At 49.9% G+C, this 25,864-nt stretch overlaps 1 protein-coding gene across 2 annotated transcripts in view; it reads left to right on the forward strand.

Moving 5' to 3' along the window:
- The window catches only part of LOC142496610 (phospholipase A2 inhibitor and Ly6/PLAUR domain-containing protein-like), a 66,675-nt gene that overhangs the window by 39,211 nt on the left and 1,600 nt on the right, over positions 1 to 25,864 (forward strand). The window lies entirely within an intron of this gene.

Genomic DNA, 25,864 nt, shown 5'->3' on the forward strand with positions numbered 1-25,864 from the left:
GTCTGCGAGTGGGGGTCCTGCTAGGGTGTGAGGCGGCGGGTGGTGCGTGGGTTGTGAGTGCTGTCTGTGAGTGTGGGTCCTGCTAGGGTGTGAGGCGGCGGGTGGCGCGTGGGTTGTGAGTGCTGTCTGTGCGTGGGGGTCCTGCTAGGGTGTGAGGCGGTGGGACAGTGATGTCGGTGCGTAGGGGCGGGAGGCAGCAGGTGTGTGTGGCGGCAGGTATGTGTCGAGTGTGGCGGGTGTCTGTTGAGTGCGTGCAGCGGCTGTGAGGCGGTGGGTGAAAGGCAGAGGCGGCCGGAGTAAGGGCGGGTGAAAGGCAGAGGCGGGGGTGGGGAGGCGGTAAGGCGGGCAGGAAGGCGAAGGGCGGCGGGAAGGGGAGGAGGGGGTGGTGGAGGGGGGCAAGGGGTGGAGGAGGGGGGCAAGGGGTGGAGGAGGGGGGAAGGGTTAGAGGAGGGGGGAAGGGTTAGAGGAGGGGGGAAGGGTTAGAGGAGGGGGGAAGGGTTAGAGGAGGGGGGAAGGGTTAGAGGAGCGGGGGGGGGAAGGGTTAGAGGAGCGGGGGGGGGAAGGGTTAGAGGAGCGGGAGGGGGGGGAAGGGTTAGAGGAGGGGGGGGAAGTGGTGGGAGGGGGTGGGAGGGGAGGGGGGTGGAGGGGAGGGGGGTGCAGGGGTGGAGGGGAGGGGTGGAGGGGAGCGGAGGGGGGGTGGAGGGGAGCGGAGGGGGGGGTGGAGGGGAGCGGAGGGGGGGGAAAGGGGAGCGGAGGGGGGGGAAAGGGGAGCGGAGGGGGGGAAAGGGGAGTGGAGGGGGGGAAAGGGGAGCGGAGGGGGGGAAAGGGGAGCGGAGGGGGGGAAAGGGGAGCGGAGGGGGGGGAAAGGGGAGCGGAGGGGGGGGAAAGGGGAGCGGAGGGGGAAGGGGGGGAGGCGGTGGGAAGGGGGGGGGAGGCGGTGGGAAGGGGGGGGGGAGGCGGTGGGAAGGGAGGCGGTGGGAAGGGGCGGTGGGAAGGGGGGGGCGGTGGGAAGGGGGGGGCGGTGGGAAGGGGCGGTGGGAAGGGGGGGGCAGTGGGAAGGGGGGGGGCGGTGGGAAGGGGCGGTGGGAAGGGGCGGTGGAAAGGGGGAGGGGGGGCAGTGGACAGGAAGGGGGGGCAGTGGACAGGAGGGGGATGCAGTGGACAGGAGGGGGGGGCAGTGGACAGGAGGGGGGGCAGTGGACAGGAGGGGGGGGGCAGTGGACAGGAGGGGGGGCAGTGGACAGGAAGGGGGGGCAGTGGACAGGAGGGGGATGCAGTGGACAGGAGGGGGGGGCAGTGGACAGGAGGGGGGGCAGTGGACAGGAGGGGGGGGGCAGTGGACAGGAGGGGGGGGGCAGTGGACAGGAGGGGGGGGGCAGTGGACAGGAGGGGGGGGGCAGTGGACAGGAGGGGGGGCAGTGGACAGGAGGGGGGGGCAGTAGACAGGAGGGGGGGGGCAGTGGACAGGAGGGGGGGGGCAGTGGACAGGAGGGGGGGGGGCAGTGGACAGGAGGGGGGGGCAGTGGACAGGAGGGGGGGGGCAGTGGACAGGAGGGGGGGCAGTGGACAGTAGGGGGGGCAGCGGACAGTAGGGGGGGCAGTGGACAGGAGGGGGGGCAGTGGACAGGAGGGGGGGGCAGTGGACAGTGGACAGGAGGGGGTGGACAGTGGACAGGAGGGGGGGGCAGTGGACAGTGGACAGGAGGGGGTGGACATTGGACAGGAGGGGGTGGACAGTGGACAGGAGGGGGGGGGCAGTGGACAGGAGAGGGGGGGCAGTGGACAGGAGAGGGGGGGCAGTGGACAGGAGAGGGGGGGCAGTGGACAGGAGGGGGGGGCTGTGGACAGGAGAGGGGGGCAGTGGACAGGAGAGGGGGCAGTGGACAGGAGAGGGGGGGCAGTGGACAGGAGAGGGGGGGCAGTGGACAGGAGGGGTGGGGCTGTGGACAGGAGGGGGGGCTGTGGACAGGAGGGGGGGGGCTGTGGACAGGAGGGGGGGGCAGTGGACAGGAGGAGGGGGGGCAGTGGACAGGAGGGGGGTCAGTGGACAGGAGGGGGGTCAGTGGACAGGAGGGGGGGCAGTGGACAGGAGGGGGGGCAGTGGACAGGAGGGGGGGCAGTGTCACACACACACACACACACACACACACACACGCGACACCTACCTGTACTTCCGGCCGCCGCCATCTTCTCACTCGGCGCCGCGAGGGAGGAAGGGGGTCCGCCATCTTACGCGCCGCGTGGCAGCCTGTTCCCACGCCGGGGAGGGAGGTGAGTGTAGCGGGAGGGAGTGGTGTGTAGCGGGAGGGAGTGGTGTGTAGCGGGAGGGAGTGGTGAGTGGAGCGCGAGGGAATGGAGCGGGAGGGTGGTGAGTGGAGCGGGAGGGAGTGGAGCGGGAGGGAATGGAGTGCGAGGGAGGAAGGGGGTCCGCCATCTTAGGCGCCGCGTGGCAGCCTGCCTGTTCCTCGCCGGGGAGGGAATGGAGCGGGAGGGAGTGGTGTGTAGCGGGAGGGAGTGGTGTGTAGCGGGAGCTACACTGTGTGAGGTAGCGGGATAGGGGGAGGGACATTGGTGGCATGGTGTAGCGGGGTAGGGGGCCTCGTGGTCTGGTTGCGGTAGGGAGCTGTGTGAGGTGCAGGAGATGAGGCGTGCTGTGCGGTTCGCGGGAGCTACACTGTGTGAGGTGGCGGGATAGGGGGAGGGACATCATTGCCATGGTGTGTGAGTGGAGGCCGCGGCCTCGCGGTCCGGTTGCGGGAGGGAGATGTGTGGCGTGGAGGGGAGGGGGGGTTTGAAGAGGCAGTCTGCAGTGTTTGGTGTTGTGTGAATGTGTGTGTGTGCTGTGTTTGTGCGTTGTGTGTAGATTCTGTACCTGATTCGGCAGTCTGTGGTAGCAGACGTGAAGGTTTTGATAGCTGTGAAGCGTGGCCCCAGAGCAGGTTGAGGATTAGAGGATTAGGTGTTGCAAAAGCAAAGCGTTCCCAAAACTCAGTGAGGGGTGGGACAGTGTGGAAGTATTAGGGCAGTGGTTCCCAAACTTTTTCGGTTCAAGGCTCCCCAAGGCAATCAGAATTTTTTCAAGGCTCCCCAAGGCGATCAGGATTTTTACGCGGCGCCCAAAGTAAAAACAAAGGTGTACATACATACATAGGTGTACAAACATACCTAACAGTTGCAGTGCGCAGTTGGTGTCTCTCTCAGACACTCTCACTCTCTCTCACACACTCTAACTCTCTCTGACCTCACTCTCTCTCTCTCTGACCTCTCTCTGACCGCACTCTCTCTCTCTGACCTCACTCTCTCTCCTCACTCTCTCTCTCAGAACTCTCTCTCTCTGACCTCACACTCTCTCTCTCTGACCTCACACTCTCTCTCTCTCTGACCTCACACTCTCTCTGACCTCACACTCTCTCTGACCTAACATTCTCTCTGACCTCCCTCTCTCTCTGACCTCACACTCTCTCTCTCTGACCTCACTCTCTCTCTCTCTGACCTCACTCTCTCTCTCTCTCTCTCTCTCTCTCTCTGACCTCACTCTCTCTCTCTGACCTCACTCTCTCTCTCTCTCTCTGACCTCACTCTCTCTCTCTCTGACCTCACTCTCTCTCTCTCTGACCTCACTCTCTCTCTCTCTGACCTTACTCTCTCTCTCTCTCTCTCTCTGACCTCACTCTCTCTCTCTCTCTCTCTCTGACCTCACTCTCTCTCTGACCTCACTCTCTCTCTCCCTGACCTCACACTCTCTCTCTCTGACCTCACTCTCTCTCTCTCTGACCTCACTCTCTCTCTCTCTCTGACCTCACTCTCTCTCTCTCTCTCTGACCTCACTCTCTCTCTCTGACCTCACTCTCTCTCTCTGACCTCACTCTCTCTCTCTCTCTGACCTCACTCTCTCTCTGACCCCCCTCTCTCTCTCTCTCTCTCTCTGACCTCACTCTCTATGACCTCACTCTCTCTCTCTCTCTCTCTATGACCTCACTCTCTCTCTCTCTCTGACCTCACTCTCTCTCTCTGACCTCACTCTCTCTCTCTCTCTGACCTCACTCTCTCTCTCAGACACACACAAATAAATACACACATAAATACACACACACACACACACAAATACACACACACAAATAAATACACACACACACACACACAAATAAATACACACAGATACACACACACTGATGCAGATACACACACACACACAAATAAATACACACAGATACGGGGGGTGGGGGAGGGTATGGCTGAACGGCCCGGTCCCTGCACGGGGGAGGTCAGTGCTGCGGGGGCCTGTGCCACGTGGGGGGAGGGCCGGTGTGCTGCGGGGAGGGAGGGGGGGGGTGACGCTGCAGTGCTGATGGGAGACATCTGTCTCCCGGTGCTGCTCCTCCAGCGTGAGCGCCGGGCCTCCCTCTCTCAGCGTAGGCAGCTCAGCGTCGCTGAGCCGGGCTGAACAGATGCACAAAGCCCCTGCATCTGTAATCAACGCGGCTATAGTTCCTCCGGCCTGGGACATAGTAAGCGCTTAGGTGCTGCTGCTCGCTCTTGCTTGCTGCCGCTCGCTCTACCAGGAGCTTTTTTCTGTCCTGGCAGAGGAGACAGCAAGCGCGCTTGGGAGGCGGGTATCACTGTGTGTGTTTGTCACTTGGTAGCTGTGTGTGTGTGTGTGTGTGTATGTGTATATTATATAATATTTTAAACATTTAAAAAAAAAAGACATGTGAGAATAAATTATTAACATTGTGCAACTTTGATAAATATATTCACACACACACACACATCACACATATATATATATATATATATATATATATATATATATATATATATATATATATATGTAGCGGTCATGTAAAATGCCTACAGTCATCTCTCCTGTTGGCAGTAAGGCCTGGTAAGTGTGGGCATGCCAGCAGTAATTATGGAGGTTTCCCCTCACACCCTGGTGGGGTGCTCTGTGTATGGCTGGGACTGGTCACATGCTCTGACTCCATGGTTAGTGATGTCAGAGATGTGTCAGCCTCAGAAGCTTACATAAGGCACAGCACTGTGTCTAAAAGTTAGTTCTGTGTGTGTTGCTGGAAAGTTGTTAGTAGTTGTTCTGCTGAGAGGAGGAAGGAGTTCCAGCTCTTGTCAGAGCTGAGGAAGGAGTTCAAGTTCTATCAGAGTGTCAGTTATGTTATAGTAACTCCATGGGAGGCTGTGTCCAGGGACCTGGCACAGGACAGTGATTCCTGCGGGAATAGTGAATCCCTGATCCAGGTGATATACCTATCAAAAGGGAGCACTGGCGAGATGAGCGGCTGAAGATACTCCTTGTGGAGGGCAGTTGCCCTGCCGTGTCAATAAAGATGAGTTCAGCCAGAAACCCTCTCGTGTATCTATCTGGAATGAGTGTACAGAGAGGAGCACCACGGAGGAGTTCCTCGCCAGGATCATCCCCTTGCGGACGCAGGGACCCTGGTGAGGTGGAGGCGCTGCACTGGAACTAGGTGAGACTCAGCACACTACCTCAGCTGCCTGTCTGACGGGTTCTCCCCACACACCATCATGCGGGAGACTCAGGAGTCCTGTAGCCAGCAGGTGCACCATATGACATATCCACACTGTAATGGGGTCCGGTTAGACCACAGGGGCCAATGTGAGATTGGGTGGGTCAGGCCGGGCCAGAAACACCGTTACATTTGGAGGCGAGCTGCTGAGATCAGATCCGTCAACAGGACAGGCTTTTAGCTAGGTCACTGGGAAACAGGGAGAGTGTCTGCTGCCACTTTGTGCTGCGTAGGGACGGACCTAGGGGTGGTCAGGGGGCTGACGGGATATTGTCAGTTCGCAGGGACAACCTAGGGGCCTGAAGGGAGTGAGGGGTCTGGAGCGGGCTATAGCTGACCGAGTCACCTTGAGGCAGTGCTAGTTGGTAGGATGCCAGAAGGGACAGCCTGTTAACTTGGTCAGGAGTCCTGGAGAGGGTCTGCGCTAGGCTGACCAAGACAGGTAGACGCCCCAAGTACTGCATGGCAGAGCCAGCCAGAGTACCTAGCCATTCCAGACACTCACCGTAGGGAGCACAGACTGGGAGGAAGGAGTCACAGCAGACACTGAGAGAGTGAGCCTAGCCTGAGGTAGTGCAACACTGAGTCACACCTAGATAAGGTACACAGGTGGTGGTGCATCTGAGCTAATCTTTATTGTACCGGTGTGGTGGCTGCCCCGCAGAGTGGAGCCCCATGTACGACAACTGTTATGAGAGAGTGGAGGAGCCGCGTGGCGCGGAGAACGTAAAATGGCGGACAGAGGCTGATGGGGAGGGCACCCGTGGCGTGCAACCCACTGAAGAGCAGACTGTCGCCGAGTTGTCATTGACCAGGCTGCTCTGGAGCGGAGCGAAGGCTATGGCTGCCCCGTTTTTATCCTGTATGGGACAGCGAGGGGCCACCCTTGAAGAGTGTGAAGAAATTGTTATAATTGGGGGAGAACCCCGTGAGGAGAGCAAACAGATGGACTTTTTGGGCTCAAAAGTCAACCAAAATGGCGGTTCCCGCTTGCTAGGGAAACCGCATGGGACAGTTACAGAAAAAATGGCTGCTGCAGGACTTGCACAGAGCTGGCCGGGAATGGCGCGAACAGCCGAGCCCCGCCCTGAAGGGGGGCATGGCGCGAAAGCTATGGCTGCGCCGGGATGGACAGTGACTAATTCAGCCCCTGTGCTGAGTCAACCGTTGAGTTTATGGGACCCTCCCCTGATTTCTACCAGGGGGAGTGACTTTCAACTATGGCCTGTGGGAATGCACCCACTGGGCCCAGGGACTGATATCCAGACGGCGCCACTACAAAAAGTAGTTCCGGCCGTGGAGGTGATTTGCAAGCAAAGGTAGCTTGTGCAAAAAGCTGCTGCAAGGAGAAGGCGGGAACTAGCCGCGGGAAAGGACTCCAGCTCTGGGGAGGAGACTGGCGCGAAAACGCAGACCGCGCCCACCAGGACTGAGAGAGGTGCGGCCTTAATTAAGGGGCATGATATTCCCCTGTGGGACCCGCCCATTATTGCAACCCCTGGGGGCGGGTTCCAACTCTGTCAGAGAAGGGAGGAGCCGAAGCAGGGAGTGGCGGATCCAGCAACTTCCACCAGTCAGTTGCGAGGAACCACAGAGAAGGAGAGACCTGTACAGGAAGTGACTCCTGTACAAAGAATGGCCTGCTCCTCCACTGTGGGCACTATGGTCTCCACCCAGCCCTACTCAGTGCCCGGCGGGGTGCTGGTGGTGAGGGTGGCCAATACAGAGACGGTAGTCGGGCTCTGCCTACAATGCGGGCTGCCCGGAGGTACTGTGAATACGATGGCACGTTGCCCTCATTGCGGGACTTTGTATCTGTGGCCTTTGCCCACATTCGTTCCAATACAGCCTGCTGACCCCCCGGTGGATGTGACACGGCGCTCTGCTGAGTCCCCGGGCGCGCTGTGGATGAACCGCGCGAGTCCCGGAGACAGGGGACTGGAGCCGGTCAAGTCGGCTGGGTCACTGGCCATTGAGGCGGCTGGATTAAACCCCGCGACAGGGGCAAAGAGACTTTCACCCCGCCCCGCGACCCCTAGGTCGGGGCGAGGGGACTACTCTGATGAGGACCTTCGTGAGCTGGCGGTAGCAAGAACGGAGCGGAAAAGACAGACGGGGAGAACGACGCCCCGTGGGGTGAGTGACCGGACGTCCCCCGCAGATCGGCGATCCGACCGACGGAGTCCCGCCATCCCAGGACCTGGCGGAGATGGGAGAGAGACGCCTACACCCCTGCGGATGGGTAAGCCAAAAAGCCCTATCTCTTACCTGGTCACAACAGACGGCGAAGCGCTGGAAGGGCCGCGTCAGGCCCAACGCGCACGTGGAGGGACGGCATCACTTCCGGTGGCGACGGCGGAGCAACCGGATGTCGTGGGAGAAGAGATCCCGCATGGGGGTCCAACGCGAGATGGCGACGCTTCCGGTTCCGGGGAGGACGTCACTTCCGGTGGCGACGGCGGAACCCAGGAAGGGGAAGCAGCGACGCTTCGGCGATTGGGGGAAGGCCCCCGACCGCTCGTATTGCCCAGAAATCGGAGAGACGATCTCAGGACTGAGGAGGGTGAGACATCATCCTTGGACCAGTCTACGGACAGCCAGGAGCGGGTCGTAACCCCGTGGGGTCCCGTTCCCTGCCCCTATACCCAACCCCATGCCCTAGCTAATGCCCCTACCCCTATCACACGGTCACCGGGTTCACCACCCAGCTTGGAACTTGTGGACATACCTTTGGGGGGGGAGGAAAAACGGACTGGGGAGAGGCAGCTCAGTGGAGCTACGGAAGGTGATTCACGGGGAGGAGGGGAATAGAGGGTGGCGGATACAGCACCCCAACCGGCAGTAAAGGCTCCGGGGTCCTCGAGGTGGTTCAACTCGCGATCCACAAGGTCGTCAGGGGTATTTTCGTTTGATGACGACCGGGAACCAGGGCCTAATCCCTTTAAGGAGACCAGGTGGTGGGCTCCACTATTTGAGGGGTACTCCGCATGGATGGACCGTACTCGGTTCCTCATCCGGCGGGAGGACGTGGTAGATTTCTGGTGGAGAGAGGGGGAGTTTACACCCGAGCAGAGGGACAGGGAATTACAGGAGAGGTGGTTCCAGCTGGAGCGTAGAGACATAGCGCCCATGGGTCCCGACACACTGTCAGATCCAGTAGATTCTGATGAGCCCCTATCATGGGTGTTACCTGGGAGGGCAGGTAATGCTGATCTGACCAGGGTCAGTAGGGCGGAGAGGGCTATAATAGTCAAATATAAAAAATCCCATGGGTTGGAGTATCCCTATGTTCCGGAGCCCCTGATGGATGAAATTGAGGACAATAGGGAAACGTGGCTCCGAGAAACTATAGAGCTGTATTTAGCCAATAGGGGGAGTGACATTGTAGGTAAGAAGGCGGAAGAAAGAATAGACACCCTGATGCGAGTGTGGAGCATAGGGAGAAATGTTCACAAACATAGGGTGACCTATGTGCCAGAGAGAGGATCACCTAGGCATTATTATGTTACGGTCCTGGATATGGGTAACCGGGAAGTGAGGAAACCTGACCCAGATCACTATTATTAAGGGGGTACTGAGACATTACGCGGGTTCGTGGCTGCTGGTCGGGGCGGGCTTGGCGGATGACTGTATTCATATGTACTGTATTATGAGGAAATTTGTGTGATGTTAATTATGTTTTCCGTTACAGTGCTTCCTGGAAAGAGGTATACAAATTTAGGTCCCAGCGAGGACGATGGGATTCACCAGGGGGAGAATGTAGCGGTCATGTAAAATGCCTACAGTCATCTCTCCTGTTGGCAGTAAGGCCTGGTAAGTGTGGGCATGCCAGCAGTAATTATGGAGGTTTCCCCTCACACCCTGGTGGGGTGCTCTGTGTATGGCTGGGACTGGTCACATGCTCTGACTCCATGGTTAGTGATGTCAGAGATGTGTCAGCCTCAGAAGCTTACATAAGGCACAGCACTGTGTCTAAAAGTTAGTTCTGTGTGTGTTGCTGGAAAGTTGTTAGTAGTTGTTCTGCTGAGAGGAGGAAGGAGTTCCAGCTCTTGTCAGAGCTGAGGAAGGAGTTCAAGTTCTATCAGAGTGTCAGTTATGTTATAGTAACTCCATGGGAGGCTGTGTCCAGGGACCTGGCACAGGACAGTGATTCCTGCGGGAATAGTGAATCCCTGATCCAGGTGATATACTGTACCTATCAAAAGGGAGCACTGGCGAGATGAGCGGCTGAAGATACTCCTTGTGGAGGGCAGTTGCCCTGCCGTGTCAATAAAGATGAGTTCAGCCAGAAACCCTCTCGTGTATCTATCTGGAATGAGTGTACAGAGAGGAGCACCACGGAGGAGTTCCTCGCCAGGATCATCCCCTTGCGGACGCAGGGACCCTGGTGAGGTGGAGGCGCTGCACTGGAACTAGGTGAGACTCAGCACACTACCTCAGCTGCCTGTCTGACGGGTTCTCCCCACACACCATCATGCGGGAGACTCAGGAGTCCTGTAGCCAGCAGGTGCACCATATGACATATCCACACTGTAATGGGGTCCGGTTAGACCACAGGGGCCAATGTGAGATTGGGTGGGTCAGGCCGGGCCAGAAACACCGTTACATATATATATATATATATATATATATATATATATATATATATATATATATATATACACACACACCACACACACACACACATATATATATATATATATATACACACACACACCACACATATATACACACACACCACACATATATACATATATAGATATATATATATATACACACACCACACATACACCACACACACACACACACACACACACACACACACACACACACACACACACACACACACACACACACACACACACACACACACACACACACACACACACACATATATACACCACACACACACACACACACACACACACACACACACACACACACACACACCACACATATATACATATATACACACACACACCACACATATATACATATATACACACACACACCCTGCAGCCCGTTTTACACACACACACACTGCTGTCTGGTGGCTTTGTAGTTGCAATGCCGGGCACTGAAGTTGCAATGCCGGGCAGGCTGCAGTCCCATTGGATGGGAGCGGTCACGTGACCGCTCCTCTGCTTCCCCTCAGAGGTTTTTTTTTTTTTTTTTTTAAATGAGCTAGCAGCCCTTGTTTCCCGCTGCTGGCGGCCCTGATCGCGGCGCCCCTCTAGCCAAGCCGCGGCGCACCAGGGCGCCGCGGCGCACAGTTTGGGAAACACTGTATTAGGGCATTGGTGTTGGACGCAGGCCAATGAGAGGTGTGCGGGGGCGGGCATTGGACGCAGGCCAATGAGAGTCAGTGAGGGGTGGGACGCAGGCCAATGAGAGGTGTGCGGGGGCGGGCATTGGACGCAGGCCAATGAGAGTCAGTGAGGGGTGGGACGCAGGCCAATGAGAGGTGTGCGGGGGCGGGCATTGGACGCAGGCCAATGAGAGTCAGTGAGGGGTGGGACAGTGTGGCATTGGTGTTGGACGTAGGCCAATGAGAGGTGTGCGGGGGCGGGCATGGCCTGAGCTGGAGTGACAGGGCCAAGGTCCAATGCGATTGACCCTTGGGACGCAGACATACAGTGATTTCACAAATATATAGTAGATGCATATAACAGTTAAAGATAATATTAAAATGTGAGACAGCTTTAGTTTTGAAAGAACTTAGATTGGTGGCATCAGTGAGAGTCTCCGGTAGACTGTTCCAGTTGTTGGGTGCACGGTAAGAGAAGGAGGAGCGGTCGGATACTTTGTTGAAACTTGGGACCATGAACAGTCTTTTGGAGTCAGTTCTCGGGTGATAAGTGCTGAATGTGGTAGGGGTGAGGTGCTTGTTCAGGTAGACGGGTAGCTTGCCCAGAAAGTATTTGAAGGCAAGACAGGTAAGATGAACTTTGCGCCTAGACTCAAGGGATGACCAATCTAGTTCTCTGAGCATTTCACAGTGATGTGTTGTAGTTGCATTGGAGGACAAAGCGGCATATTGAGTTGTAGAGGGTATCAAGTTTGCCAAAGTGATGATGGATGGAGAGCCTTTGATCTGTCTCTTCTCTCTCAGTCTGGCACAGAGGAGAGCAAGAAGCCTCTTCACCTCCAGACAGTGCCGGATACACCTGCTGAGCAGCTGATGAGATAGACGTTGGGAATGCAGAGGAAAGGAGGGAAAGCTTTGTGTGTGATGACTTGTGTGAGGGTCGGTAAGAGACTAGTGCTTATTGTAGGGCGGGGAAAGGTAAGTGGTGTAAGAAGAAGAAGGGTAGAGTTTACAATGATGAAAGGGTCATTGTGCTATATGAGAAGGCAGGGGGGGAAATGGTCAGTGTGTTGAGTAAAAGGGTGAAAATGATGTGTGAAGGTGAATGTGGAGTGTGTAAGAAAACGGTTGGTGAGTGTGTTGGATGTATGTTTGTAAAAAACAGAGTGAGTGTGCATGCGTTTTAGTAGTGAGGAGAGGATGAGTAGGGTCTTAAAAGCAGATATTCTGTTATAAGACTGTAATTATATTCTTACTGGCACTGCCTCACACAGTAACTTTACTGTAAATACACTGCACTAACAATTCTCACTGACACTGCCTCACACAGTAACTATACTGTAAATACATTGCACTAACCATCCTCACTGGCACTGCCTCACACAGTAACTGTACTGTAAATACACTGCACTAACCATTCTCACTGGCACAGCCTCACACAGTAACTGTACTGTAAATATACTGCACTAATCATTCTCACTGACACTGCCTCACACAGTAACTATACTGTAAATACATTGCACTAACCATCCTCACTGGCACTGCCTCACACAGTAACTGTACTGTAAATACACTGCACTAACCATTCTCACTGGCACAGCCTCACACAGTAACTGTACTGTAAATATACTGCACTAATCATTCTCACTGACACTGCCTCACACAGTAACTATACTGTAAATACATTGCACTAACCATCCTCACTGGCACTGCCTCACACAGTAACTGTACTGTAAATACACTGCACTAACCATTCTCACTGGCACAGCCTCACACAGTAACTGTACTGTACATACACTGCACTAACCATTCTCACTGGCACAGCCTCAGACAGTAACTGTACTGTAAATACACTGCACTAACCATTCTCACTGGCACTTCCTCACACAGTAACTATATTGTAAATACACTGCACTAACCATTCTCACTGGCACAGCCTCACGCAGTAACTGTACTGTAAATATATTGCACTAATCATTCTCACTGGCACTGCCTCACACAGTAACTGTACTGTAAATCCACTGCACTAACCATTCTCACTGGCACTGCCTCACACAGTAACTATACTGTAAATACACTGCACTAACCATTCTCACTGGCACTGCCTCACACAGTAACTATACTGTAAATACACTGCACTAACCATTCTCACTGGCACTGCCTCACACAGTAACTGTACTGTAAATACACTGCACTAACAATTCTCACTGGCACAGCCTCACACAGTAACTGTACTGTAAATATACTGCACTAATCATTCTCACTGGCACTGCCTCACACAGTAACTATACTGTAAATACACTGCACTAACCATTCTCACTGGCACTGCCTCACACAGTAACTATACTGTAAATACACTGCACAAACCATTCTCACTGGCACTGCCTCACACAGTAACTATACTGTAAATACACTGCACTAACCATCCTCACCGTCACTGCCTCACACAGTAACTATACTGTAAATACATTGCACTAACCATTCTCACTGGCACTGCCTCACACAGTAACTATACTGTAAATACACTGCACTAACCATCCTCACTGGCACTGCCTCACAGAGTAACTATACTGTAAATACACTGCACTAACCATCCTCACCGGCACTGCCTCACAGAGTAACTATACTGTAAATACACTGCACTAACCATCCTCACCGTCACTGCCTCACACAGTAACTATACTGTAAATACACTGCACAAACCATTCTCACTGGCACTGCCTCACGCAGTAACTATACTGTAAATACACAGCACTAACCATTCTCACTGGCACTGCCTCACACAGTAACTATACTGTAAATACACTGCACTAACCATCCTCACTGGCACTGCCTCACACAGTAACTATACTGTAAATACACTGCACTAACCATTCTCACTGGCACTGCCTCACACAGTAACTATACTGTAAATACACTGCACTAACCATTCTCACTGGCACTGCCTCACACAGTAACTATACTGTAAATACACAGTACTAACCATCCTCACTGGCACTGCCTCACACAGTAACTATACTGTAAATACACTGCACTAACCATCCTCACTGTCACTGCCTCACACCGTAACTATACTGTAAATACACAGCACTAACCATCCTCACTGGCACTGCCTCATACAGTAACTATACTGTAAATACACTGCATTAACCATCCTCACTGGCACTGCCTCACACAGTAACTATACTGTAAATACACTGCACTAACCATCCTCACTGGCACTGCTCACACAGTAACTATACTGTAAATACACTGCACTAACCATTTTCACTGGCACTGCCTCACACAGTAACTATACTGTAAATACACAGCACTAACCATCCTCACTGGCACTGCCTCACACAGTAACTATACTGTAAATACACTGCACTAACCATCCTCACTGTCACTGCCTCACACCGTAACTATACTGTAAATACACAGCACTAACCATCCTCACTGGCACTGCCCTCACACAGTAACTATACTGTAAATACACAGCACTAACCATTCTCACTGGCACTGCCTCACACAGTAACTATACTGTAAATACACAGCACTAGCCATTCTCACTGGCACTGCCTCACACAGTAACTATACTGTAAATACACTGCACTAACCAGCCTCACTGGCACTGCCTCACACAGTAACTATACTGTAAATACACAGCACTAACCATCCTCACTGGCACTGCCTCACACAGTAACTATACTGTAAATACACTGCACAAAACATCCTCACTGGCACTGCCTCACACAGTAACTATACTGTAAATACACTGCACTAACCATTCTCACTGGCACTGCCTCACACAGTAACTATACTGTAAATACACTGCACTAACCATCCTCACCGTCACTGCCTCACACAGTAACTATACTGTAAATACATTGCACTAACCATTCTCACTGGCACTGCCTCACACAGTAACTATACTGTAAATACACTGCACTAACCATTCTCACTGGCACTGCTCACACAGTAACCATACTGTAAATACACTGCACTAACCATCCTCACTGGCACTGCCTCACGCAGTAACTATACTGTAAATACACAGCACTAACCATTCTCACTGGCACTGCCTCACACAGTAACTATACTGTAAATACACAGTACTAACCATCCTCACTGGCACTGCCTCACACAGTAACTATACTGTAAATACACTGCACTAACCATCCTCACTGTCACTGCCTCACACCGTAACTATACTGTAAATACACAGCACTAACCATCCTCACTGGCACTGCCTCACACAGTAACTATACTGTAAATACACTGCATTAACCATCCTCACTGGCACTGCCTCACACAGTAACTATACTGTAAATACACTGCACTAACCATCCTCACTGGCACTGCTCACACAGTAACTATACTGTAAATACACAGCACTAACCATTTTCACTGGCACTGCCTCACACAGTAACTATACTGTAAATACACAGCACTAACCATCCTCACTGGCACTGCCTCACACAGTAACTATACTGTAAATACACTGCACTAACCATCCTCACTGTCACTGCCTCACACCGTAACTATACTGTAAATACACAGCACTAACCATCCTCACTGGCACTGCCTCACACAGTAACTATACTGTAAATACACAGCACTAACCATCCTCACTGGCACTGCCTCACACAGTAACTATACTGTAAATACACAGCACTAGCCATTCTCACTGGCACTGCCTCACACAGTAACTATACTGTAAATACACTGCACTAACCAGCCTCACTGGCACTGCCTCACACAGTAACTATACTGTAAATACACAGCACTAACCATCCTCACTGGCACTGCCTCACACAGTAACTATACTGTAAATACACTGCACAAAACATCCTCACTGGCACTGCCTCACACAGTAACTATACTGTAAATACACTGAACTAACCATTCTCACTGGCACTGCCTCACACAGTAACTATACTGTAAATACACTGCACTAACCATCCTCAGTGGCACTGCCTCACACAGTAACTGTACTGTAAAAACACTGCACTAACCATTTTCACTGGCACTGCCTCACACATTAACTATACTGTAAATACACAGCACTAACCATCCTCACTGGCTCTGCCTCACACAGTAACTATACTGTAAATACACTGCACTAACCATCCTCACTGTCACTGCCTCACACCGTAACTATACTGTAAATACACAGCACTAACCATCCTCACTGGCACTGCCTCACACAGTAACTATACTGTAAATACACAGCACTAACCATTCTCACTGGCACTGCCTCACACAGTAACTATACTGTAAATACACTGCACTAACTATTCTCACTGGCACTGCCTCAAACAGTAACTATACTGTAAATACACTGCACTAACCATTCTCACTGGCACTGCCACACACAGTAACTATACTGTAAATACACTGTAAATACACTGCACTAACCAGCCTCACTGGCACTGCCTCACACAGTAACTATACTGTAAATACACAGCACTAACCATCCTCACTGGCACTGCCTCACACAGTAACTATACTGTAAATACACTGCACAAAACATCCTCACTGGCACTGCCTCACACAGTAACTATACTGTAAATACACTGCACTAACCATCCTCACCGTCACTGCCTCACACAGTAACTATACTGTAAATACACTGCACTAACCATTCTCACTGGCACTGCCTCACACAGTAACCATACTGTAAATACACTGCACTAACCATCCTCACTGGCACTGCCTCACGCAGTAACTATACTGTAAATACACAGCACTAACCATTCTCACTGGCACTGCCTCACACAGTAACTATACTGTAAATACACTGCACTAACCATCCTCACTGGCACTGCCTCACACAGTAACTATACTGTACACTGCACTAACCATCCTCACTGGCACTGCCTCACACAGTAACTATACTGTAAATACACTGCACTAACCATTCTCACTGGCACTGCCTCACACAGTAACTATACTGTAAATACACAGTACTAACCATCCTCACTGGCACTGCCTCACACAGTAACTATACTGTAAATACACTGCACTAACCATCCTCACTGTCACTGCCTCACACCGTAACTATACTGTAAATACACAGCACTAACCATCCTCACTGGCACTGCCTCACACAGTAACTATACTGTAAATACACTGCATTAACCATCATAACTGGCACTGCCTCACACAGTAACTATACTGTTAATACACTGCACTAACCATCCTCACTGGCACTGCTCACACAGTAACTATACTGTAAATACACTGCACTAACCATTTTCACTGGCACTGCCTCACACATTAACTATACTGTAAATACACAGCACTAACCATCCTCACTGGCACTGCCTCACACAGTAACTATACTGTAAATACACTGCACTAACAATCCTCACTGTCACTGCCTCACACCGTAACTATACTGTAAATACACAGCACTAACCATCCTCACTGGCACTGCCCTCACACAGTAACTACACTGTAAATACACAGCACTAACCATTCTCACTGGCACTGCCTCACACAGTAACTATACTGTAAATACACAGCACTAGCCATTCTCACTGGCACTGCCTCACACAGTAACTATACTGTAAATACACTGCACTAACCAGCCTCACTGGCACTGCCTCACACAGTAACTATACTGTAAATACACAGCACTAACCATCCTCACTGGCACTGCCTCACACAGTAACTATACTGTAAATACACTGCACAAAACATCCTCACTGGCACTGCCTCACACAGTAACTATACTGTAAATACACTGCACTAACCATTCTCACTGGCACTGCCTCACACAGTAACTATACTGTAAATACACTGCACTAACCATCCTCACCGTCACTGCCTCACACAGTAACTATACTGTAAATACATTGCACTAACCATTCTCACTGGCACTGCCTCACACAGTAACTATACTGTAAATACACTGCACTAACCATTCTCACTGGCACTGCCTCACACAGTAACCATACTGTAAATACACTGCACTAACCATCCTCACTGGCACTGCCTCACGCAGTAACTATACTGTAAATACACAGCACTAACCATTCTCACTGGCACTGCCTCACACAGTAACTATACTGTAAATACACAGTACTAACCATCCTCACTGGCACTGCCTCACACAGTAACTATACTGTAAATACACTGCACTAACCATCCTCACTGTCACTGCCTCACACTGTAACTACTGTATACTGTAAATACACTGCACTAACCATCCTCACTGGCACTGCCTCACACAGTAACTATACTGTAAATACACTGCATTAACCATCCTCACTGGCACTGCCTCACACAGTAACTATACTGTAAATACACTGCACTAACCATCCTCACTGGCACTGCTCACACAGTAACTATACTGTAAATACACTGCACTAACCATTTTCACTGGCACTGCCTCACACAGTAACTATACTGTAAATACACAGCACTAACCATCCTCACTGGCACTGCCTCACACAGTAACTATACTGTAAATACACTGCACTAACCATCCTCACTGTCACTGCCTCACACCGTAACTATACTGTAAATACACAGCACTAACCATCCTCACTGGCACTGCCTCACACAGTAACTATACTGTAAATACACAGCACTAACCATCCTCACTGGCACTGCCTCACACAGTAACTATACTGTAAATACACAGCACTAGCCATTCTCACTGGCACTGCCTCACACAGTAACTATACTGTAAATACACTGCACTAACCAGCCTCACTGGCACTGCCTCACACAGTAACTATACTGTAAATACACAGCACTAACCATCCTCACTGGCACTGCCTCACACAGTACCTATACTGTAAATACACTGCACAAAACATCCTCACTGGCACTGCCTCACACAGTAACTATACTGTAAATACACAGCACTAACCATCCTCACTGGCTCTGCCTCACACAGTAACTATACTGTAAATACACTGCACTAACCATCCTCACTGTCACTGCCTCACACCGTAACTATACTGTAAATACACAGCACTAACCATCCTCACTGGCACTGCCTCACACAGTAACTATACTGTAAATACACAGCACTAACCATTCTCACTGGCACTGCCTCACACAGTAACTATACTGTAAATACACTGCACTAACTATTCTCACTGGCACTGCCTCACACAGTAACTATACTGTAAATACACTGCACTAACCATTCTCACTGGCACTGCCACACACAGTAACTATACTGTAAATACACTGTAAATACACTGCACTAACCAGCCTCACTGGCACTGCCTCACACAGTAACTATACTGTAAATACACAGCACTAACCATCCTCACTGGCACTGCCTCACAGAGTAACTATACTGTAAATACACTGCACAAAACATCCTCACTGGCACTGCCTCTCACAGTAACTGTACTGTAAATACACAGCACTAACCATTCTCACTGGCACTGCCTCACACAGTAACTATACTGTAAATACACTGCACTAACCATTCTCACTGGCACTGCCTCACACAGTAACCATACTGTAAATACACTGCACTAACCATTCTCACTGGCACTGCCTCACACAGTAACTATACTGTAAATACACTGCACTAACCATCCTCACCGTCACTGCCTCACACAGTAACTATACTGTAAATACATTGCACTAACCATTCTCACTGGCACTGCCTCACACTGTAACTACTGTATACTGTAAATACACTGCACTAACCATCCTCACTGGCACTGCCTCACACAGTAACTATACTGTAAATACACTGCACTAACCATTCTCACTGGCACTGCCTCACGCAGTAACTATACTGTAAATACGCTGCACTAACCTTTCTCACTGGCACTGCCTCACACTGTAACTATACTGTAAATACACTGCACTAACCATTCTCACTGGCACTGCCACACACAGTAACTATACTGTAAATACACTGTAAATACACTGCACTAACCAGCCTCACTGGCACTGCCTCACACAGTAACTATACTGTAAATACACAGCACTAACCATCCTCACTGGCACTGCCTCACACAGTAACTATACTGTAAATACACTGCACAAAACATCCTCACTGGCACTGCCTCACACAGTAACTGTACTGTAAATACACAGCACTAACCATTCTCACTGGCACTGCCTCACACAGTAACTATACTGTAAATACACTGCACTAACCATTCTCACTGGCACTGCCTCACACAGTAACCATACTGTAAATACACTGCACTAACCATTCTCACTGGCACTGCCTCACACAGTAACTATACTGTAAATACACTGCACTAACCATCCTCACCGTCACTGCCTCACACAGTAACTATACTGTAAATACATTGCACTAACCATTCTCACTGGCACTGCCTCACACTGTAACTACTGTATACTGTAAATACACTGCACTAACCATCCTCACTGGCACTGCCTCACACAGTAACTATACTGTAAATACACTGCACTAACCATTCTCACTGGCACTGCCTCACGCAGTAACTATACTGTAAATACGCTGCACTAACCTTTCTCACTGGCACTGCCTCACACTGTAACTATACTGTAAATACACTGCACTAACCATTCTCACTGGCACTGCCTCACACAGTAACTATACTGTAAATACACTGCACTAACCATTCTCACTGGCACTGCCTCACACAGTAACTATACTGTAAATACACTGCACTAACCATCCTCACTGGCACTGCCTCACACAGTAACTATACTGTAAATACACTGCATTAACCATTCTCACTGGCACTGCCTCACACAGTAACTATACTGTAAATACACTGCATTAACCATTCTCACTGGCACAGCCTCACACAGTAACTATACTGTAAATACACTGCACTAACCATCCTCACTGGCACTGTCTCACACAGTAACTATACTGTAAATACACTGCACTAACCATCCTCACTGGTACTGCCTCACACAGTAACTATACTGTAAATACACTGCATTAACCATTCTCACCGGCACTGCCTCACACAGTAACTATACTGTAAATACACAGCACTAACCATTCTCACCGTCACTGCCTCACAGAGTAACTATACTGTAAATACACAGCACTAACCATTCTCACCGGCACTGCCTCACACAGTAACTATACTGTAAATACACTGCACTAACCATCCTCACCGTCACTGCCTCACACAGTAACTATACTGTAAATACATTGCACTAACCATTCTCACTGGCACTGCCTCACACAGTAACTACTGTATACTGTAAATACACTGCACTAACCATCCTCACTGGCACTGCCTCACACAGTAACTATACTGTAAATACACTGCACTAACCATTCTCACTGGCACTGCCTCACGCAGTAACTATACTGTAAATACGCTGCACTAACCTTTCTCACTGGCACTGCCTCACACTGTAACTATACTGTAAATACACTGCACTAACCATTCTCACTGGCACTGCCTCACACAGTAACTATACTGTAAATACACTGCACTAACCATTCTCACTGGCACTGCCTCACACAGTAACTATACTGTAAATACACTGCACTAACCATCCTCACTGGCACTGCCTCACACAGTAACTATACTGTAAATACACTGCATTAACCATTCTCACTGGCACTGCCTCACACAGTAACTGTACTGTAAATACACTGCATTAACCATTCTCACTGGCACAGCCTCACACAGTAACTATACTGTAAATACACTGCACTAACCATCCTCACTGGCACTGTCTCACACAGTAACTATACTGTAAATACACTGCACTAACCATCCTCACTGGTACTGCCTCACACAGTAACTATACTGTAAATACACTGCATTAACCATTCTCACTGGCACTGCCTCACACAGTAACTATACTGTAAATACACTGCATTAACCATTCTCACTGGCACTGCCTCACACAGTAACTATACTGTAAATACACAGCACTAACCATTCTCACTGGCACTGCCTCACCCAGTAACTATACTGTAAATACACAGCACTAACCATTCTCACTGGCACTGCCTCACACTGTAACTATACTGTAAATACACTGCACTAACCATTCTCACTGGCACTGCCTCACACAGTAACTATACTGTAAATACACTGCACTAACCATCCTCACTGGCACTGCCTCACACAGTAACTATACTGTAAATACACTGCATTAACCATTCTCACTGGCACTGCCTCACACAGTAACTATACTGTAAATACACTGCATTAACCATTCTCACTGGCACAGCCTCACACAGTAACTATACTGTAAATACACTGCACTAACCATCCTCACTGGCACTGTCTCACACAGTAACTATACTGTAAATACACTGCACTAACCATCCTCACTGGTACTGCCTCACACAGTAACTATACTGTAAATACACTGCATTAACCATTCTCACTGGCACTGCCTCACACAGTAACTATACTGTAAATACACTGCATTAACCATTCTCACCGGCACTGCCTCACAGAGTAACTATACTGTAAATACACAGCACTAACCATTCTCACCGGCACTGCCTCACAGAGTAACTATACTGTAAATACACAGCACTAACCATTCTCACCGGCACTGCCTCACACAGTAACTATACTGTAAATACACTGCACTAACCATCCTCACCGTCACTGCCTCACACAGTAACTATACTGTAAATACATTGCACTAACCATTCTCACTGGCACTGCCTCACACAGTAACTACTGTATACTGTAAATACACTGCACTAACCATCCTCACTGGCACTGCCTCACACAGTAACTATACTGTAAATACACTGCACTAACCATTCTCACTGGCACTGCCTCACGCAGTAACTATACTGTAAATACGCTGCACTAACCTTTCTCACTGGCACTGCCTCACACTGTAACTATACTGTAAATACACTGCACTAACCATTCTCACTGGCACTGCCTCACACAGTAACTATACTGTAAATACACTGCACTAACCATTCTCACTGGCACTGCCTCACACAGTAACTATACTGTAAATACACTGCACTAACCATCCTCACTGGCACTGCCTCACACAGTAACTATACTGTAAATACACTGCATTAACCATTCTCACTGGCACTGCCTCACACAGTAACTGTACTGTAAATACACTGCATTAACCATTCTCACTGGCACAGCCTCACACAGTAACTATACTGTAAATACACTGCACTAACCATCCTCACTGGCACTGTCTCACACAGTAACTATACTGTAAATACACTGCACTAACCATCCTCACTGGTACTGCCTCACACAGTAACTATACTGTAAATACACTGCATTAACCATTCTCACTGGCACTGCCTCACACAGTAACTATACTGTAAATACACAGCACTAACCATTCTCACTGGCACTGCCTCACCCAGTAACTATACTGTAAATACACAGCACTAACCATTCTCACTGGCACTGCCTCACACAGTAACTATACTGTAAATACACTGCACTAACCATCCTCACTGGCACTGCCTCACCCAGTAACTATACTGTAAATACACAGCACTAGCCATTCTCACTGGCACTGCCTCACACAGTAACTATACTGTAAATACACAGCACTAACCATTCTCACTGGCACTGCCTCACACAGTAACTATACTGTAAATACACAGCACTAGCCATTCTCACTGGCACTGCCTCACACAGTAACTATACTGTAAATACACAGCACTAACCATTCTCACTGGCACTGTCTCACACAGTAACTATACTGTAAATACACAGCACTAACCATTCTCACTGGCACTGCCTCACACAGTAACTATACTGTAAATACACTGCATTAACCATTCTCACTGGCACTGCCTCACACAGTAACTATACTGTAAATACACTGCATTAACCATTCTCACTGGCACTGCCTCACAGAGTAACTATACTGTAAATACACAACACTAACCATTCTCACTGGCACTGCCTCACACAGTAACTATACTGTAAATACACTGCACTAACCATTCTCACTGGTACTGCCTCACACAGTAACTATACTGTAAATACACTGCATTAACCATTCTCACTGGCACTGTCTCACACAGTAACTATACTGTAAATACACAGCACTAACCATTCTCACTGGCACTGCCTCACACAGTAACTATACTGTAAATACACTGCACTAACCATTCTCACTGGCACTGCCTCACACAGTAACTATACTGTAAATACACAGCACTAACCATTCTCACTGGCACTGCCTCACACAGTAACTATACTGTAAATACACTGCATTAACCATTCTCACTGGCACTGCCTCACAGAGTAACTATACTGTAAATACACAGCACTAACCATCCTCACTGGCACTGTCTCACACAGTAACTATACTGTAAATACACTGCACTAACCATCCTCACTGGTACTGCCTCACACAGTAACTATACTGTAAATACACTGCATTAACCATTCTCACTGGCACTGCCTCACACAGTAACTATACTGTAAATACACAGCACTAACCATTCTCACTGGCACTGCCTCACACAGTAACTATACTGTAAATACACTGCATTAACCATTCTCACTGGCACTGCCTCACACAGTAACTATACTGTAAATACACAGCACTAACCATCCTCACTGGCACTGCCTCACACAGTAACTATACTGTAAATACACAGCACTAACCATCCTCACTGGCACTGCCTCACACAGTAACTATACTGTAAATACACTGCATTAACCATCCTCACTGGCACTGCCTCACACAGTAACTATACTGTAAATACACTGCACTAACCATCCTCACTGGCACTGCCTCACACAGTAACTATACTGTAAATACACTGCACTAACCATCCTCACTGGCACTGCCTCACACAGTAACTATACTGTAAATACACAGCACTAACCATTCTCACTGGCACTGCCTCACACAGTAACTATACTGTAAATACACTGCATTAACCATTCTCACTGGCACTGCCTCACACTGAGGTTATGCTGTATGTATTTACATTATACAAACACAAACGGGTGATTCACATATAGAAGACTTTACATTATATTGATTTATCCCTATGGCATATATTTACTAAATTAAGTATCGTGCGTTGCAGCTCTTTCAAATGAATAGGCCATAGGGAGTTTTAGGGCCCAGAATGTGTGTTATGTCAGCGTAGAACAAGTCTTTTAACACATTTATATTTTAGGGATCAGTCAAGAGGCATAACAAGGCAGTGAAATAAAATGGTGCTTATTTGGATAAAACCTTTGAAACACAACAAAACACAAAATACCAAAATATACACACTCACTGGGGTCTGGGGGGTATGAGATCTGGCTTTTGTAGGTGCAGGGCGCCCGTTTGCAAGGGCTTACCCTGATCGGGACCTTGTCCCGGACATCCTGGAACAAAATTCCACAGAAAATCCTGACCGGGACCTCGTCCTGATGGACCTGTTACTGATTTCGGCAAGAAATCCTGGCCGCGACTGCTACATTGATTTGTAGAACTTGGCCGCAAAAGACGGGACTTAGACTCTGCCGGGCAGAATTTTCATAGCTTCAAAACGAAGCTGGTTGCTCTGCTATTTGTAACAGAACAACTTTGAAAATCCCGCCCTAGCTTCATCGACTCAAGTCACAACTGGTTCTCTGACTGGGATTTCTCTTTACCTGTCCTCCACTAAGCTATCTTCAGCATGGAGGAAGGAGGAGCGACCAATCAGAGCGTGGGAATTCCTTCCCGCCAGCCAATAGAAAAAGGGGCTCATTCTTTGGCTGATGTTAGAGGAGGGGTTGTGCCAAGCCGGCTCAGGATGCCCCATGGACGGGACATATGGATTGACCAATGGCAAACGCGCCGACATTCTGCTGCCCCCAGTCATTCCACTTTCACCTACTAGGCAGGCTCCCCTAAGTCTGGCAAACCAGAGGGTCCTCCCCGCAGGGGGTCTCTGTTCTCCAGACTCTGGATTCCGCCCTGCCCCGTCCACTTAGCACCCCGACACCTCTCAACATCCCGTGTCCCCTTTAAACTACAGACTCTCTACAGACCTGCAGGCGTCTATGCGGATGCCCCACCTGACTTTACAGAGTCTTATAGTAACTGTCTAAAACATTATAACATAAACTTT

The sequence above is a fragment of the Ascaphus truei genome, chromosome 6, assembly GCF_040206685.1.
Source record: "Ascaphus truei isolate aAscTru1 chromosome 6, aAscTru1.hap1, whole genome shotgun sequence".
Classification (NCBI taxonomy): domain Eukaryota; kingdom Metazoa; phylum Chordata; class Amphibia; order Anura; family Ascaphidae; genus Ascaphus; species Ascaphus truei.